This window comes from Stegastes partitus, unplaced genomic scaffold (assembly GCF_000690725.1).
Source record: "Stegastes partitus isolate 25-593 unplaced genomic scaffold, Stegastes_partitus-1.0.2 Scaffold758, whole genome shotgun sequence".
In the NCBI taxonomy this organism is placed as follows: Eukaryota; Metazoa; Chordata; class Actinopteri; family Pomacentridae; genus Stegastes; species Stegastes partitus.
The window spans coordinates 173,422-176,821 of record NW_007578489.1 but is presented as its reverse complement, the minus strand read 5'-3'; positions in this window follow the sequence as shown (position 1 = coordinate 176,821).

Below are 3,400 nucleotides of genomic sequence, written 5' to 3'. Positions count from 1 at the left end.
ATAGATAATGGATGGATGTTAAATAAAACAAAATGTACTTCAGTGATGCAAATTTCTACCGTTAATTAAGTTAAACCAATGAAGTAGAGTCGCCTGGAGGCCCCTGAGGGTCTGGGGCCACATAGAAGCAGAGATGCCTCTGATGGAGGGGCCACAGACACCCTGGAAACCTCATTTTGCTGTTTTACAGCAGGATATTTGCAGCAGTGATGTTAATGTGCGAGTGGACGCATGCGTGTGGTGCAGTCCTTAAAATACGACAACTGGTAGCAGCGTTCTTTTCTTTTTCTTTTTTTTTTGGTTGCTTCAGTTAGTTCAGCTATAGCCACACACACTGTGGAGTCTATCCCAGCTGACTTAGAACAAGGCAGGATACACCCTGGACAGGTCACCAGTCTATCACAGGGCTTCACATAGAGACAGACAACCAAGCACACTCACATTCACACCTACGAACAATTTAGAAACAACAGTTAACCTCAACATGTCTATGACTGTGGGAGGTGAGAACCCACGCTGACAGGAAGAACATACAAACTCCACTAGTCGATATCTCGCATTTAAAACACATAACAAGACAAATTAATTTAACTGTTCCATCTATTAAATAAAAAGGAAATATTTGAAAAATTATTATATATTTATAATTTTATGTTTTTAAAAAAAAAATCACTTTTTTTGAAAGATATTTATATTTTGTGGTTATTCACAGTTGCTTGTTTGGAATATACATTAGAAATGTAAATTCAAAAATATTTTTGCTATTTTTTTCTATTTCAATAATACTGAAAAAAATCTGCAAAATAAAAGGAAAAATTACACAATTATTAAAAAAAAAATTATATATATATTGCAGTGCATGGACAAAGTTTTTCATTTTGAAATCTTAAATAAACAGATTTTTTGTCTTTGGCTGAATTTTCTGCCTGAAGCACTCAACAACATCTCCTCTTCTGAACTGTTTTAAACGGTGGTCACCCAGATAACCAAACTGTACGGTGTTCACCTCATAGTTAGTGACCTTCACTGTACTGTAAAAAACAGCAGTCAGTATGTGACTTCTTACCCCTCCATCAAAGTTTTCATCTATCCTCTACACTACAGCAGCTTAATAGAATTCTATGTCTTTTGGTTTTTTGTGTGCCACACCAGGGTTTTCAGTGGCCCCACATTGCCACCTGTATGACACATTTCTGGAGGCCTGTTTCTTTGAAGGGTCAGCAGCTGATGGTCCCACTTATTACTGATCTGGAAGTCATTAGCCAATAATGTGTCAATAATAAAATGACTAATTATAAACCATGTGCAAACGGCGTTTGATCAGAAGACGGGACCGGATTAATGAACAGCGACAAGCTGCGGATCGATTTTAAAAATTGGTTGTCCTCGTNCAGTACCTGCACAACATGAAAACATTTTATTTACACTATGATGGATTCAGCAGGACCCATCAAATGTTCACACATGAATGTGATTGTTCCTAAAGTAAACCGAATGTACCAAAATGAGAAAAGGTAGTTTAGGCATTATATGAGCTACAACACACAAGAACTCAACAATTCAAACAGGGATTTATAAATTGCATCCTATTCTAGATAGATATGCTTGATGTGAACTTTTCATGGAAATGCAGATTAAAATCTTTTTCTTTTTTTTTTTAAGGTTGACAGCACAACCTGTATGGCTTCTTATTTCTTTCTTCTTATTTCTTTACACAGAACTGACTTTTAGGAATGATCAGAATCACAAGTTAAAGTTCAGGTCCATTCTTAATACTGTTTCCTAAAGGTTATATGCACACTGGCCATTGGAAGTGACTCAGACTTGATTTTACACAGATCTTACACACAAACACACCCTGAACAAAGACTAAGAAGATGCTGTGTTGTGAGGGAGAGGTACATCTGTTTAAAGTAGACTCCTTTTTTTATTTTAAGAGTAATTATTTCCAGTCAATAACACTGGCAAAAAAAATAAATATTAATAATAATTAGACAATAAATGGGTTCAACAGATTTTCCTGTAATGAACCTGAAGCTGTGATGTGAATGTACGTAACTTGAGTATTTCCCTTCTATGCGACTCAGTACCTCCACTCCACCACATTTAGAAGGGAAATATTGTCATTTCTTCTCCACTACATTTATCTCACAGCTTCTTTCAAGTGAAACATTCCCACAATTGATAATATCACAAGCTTTTAAAATACAACACATTGTTAACAACTGAACCAGTTTCAAACATCTTCCAGGAGCAGTGTGAAGTCAGGCTTTTAGAAGCTGTCTGAGTTGTTAACAGCTTCACCAAATGTTGTTTTTCCCTTTAAACGCCTCACATCATTTTAATAAATGTTCCGCTGATCCGATACCTCAGCAAAAATCTAAGATTAGAGAGAGCTTTGTGTCATTATTCATGTATAGAACCCTCAGATTTATCTTCTGTCCGTGTATATAACACTGATTATAAAGTAGCTCAACCAGGCAGCAGCTCCAACAGTGACCTGCTGCTGACACACTGATGCTTCACTGATAATAATGTGTCAATATAGCCGGAGAACCTGGAGAGAACCCAAGCTGCATGGGGAGAACATGTAAACTCCACGCAGGAAGATCCCGGGACGCGAACCAGCGACCTTCTTGCTGTGAGGCAACGGTGCTAACCACCGTCCCACCTTGCAGCCCCAAAATTACAGATGTTATCCAGTAAATGAAAAAAAAATGTAATAATTTACATCTTGACTGTAACAAACGCAGGCCCACACTGTACATATGTCTGCATTAAAAATCTGTTATTTTGTAATATGTGACAAAAAACGACACAGTTCTACTCTCTAAAATCAACTAAAATGATCATTATTGTACAGATACTTGCCATTATCTTCATTGTTCTTACAGAGTTTAAACATTACAGTATTCCACTGTTTTATAACAGTTTTTTTTTCTGGCAATCTTGCTACCAGATTTTATTGTTTTGTTTGTTGTTGTTGTTGTTATTGTTTTTTACAGCATACTGTTGCTCCTGTTTTTATTGGCCTTATTTCCCTTCACTGCAGCAACTCAAAGTGAAATAATGAAACACTCATGACCATCTGTTAAAACACAAAACATGACAGAAACATAAAGATTAATAAAATATCAGTAATATTTAATATGACATATATACAGTCAGTGCCCTGCTAAAACACATACAGTGTAATATAATATAACATGGATGACAATTTCTTCATGTGAGATAACATTGATTTCTGCTGCACATTACGCCCTGCTGCCCTGACAACTCCTATGTAAAAACACTATAAAGGACTGCTCACACTTATTCATTTTTACTGGAGTTCTCATGCATGACTTTCTGTTAAACTTAAGTACGGGACCTGAATACTTCTTTCACCAATGAAAGCATG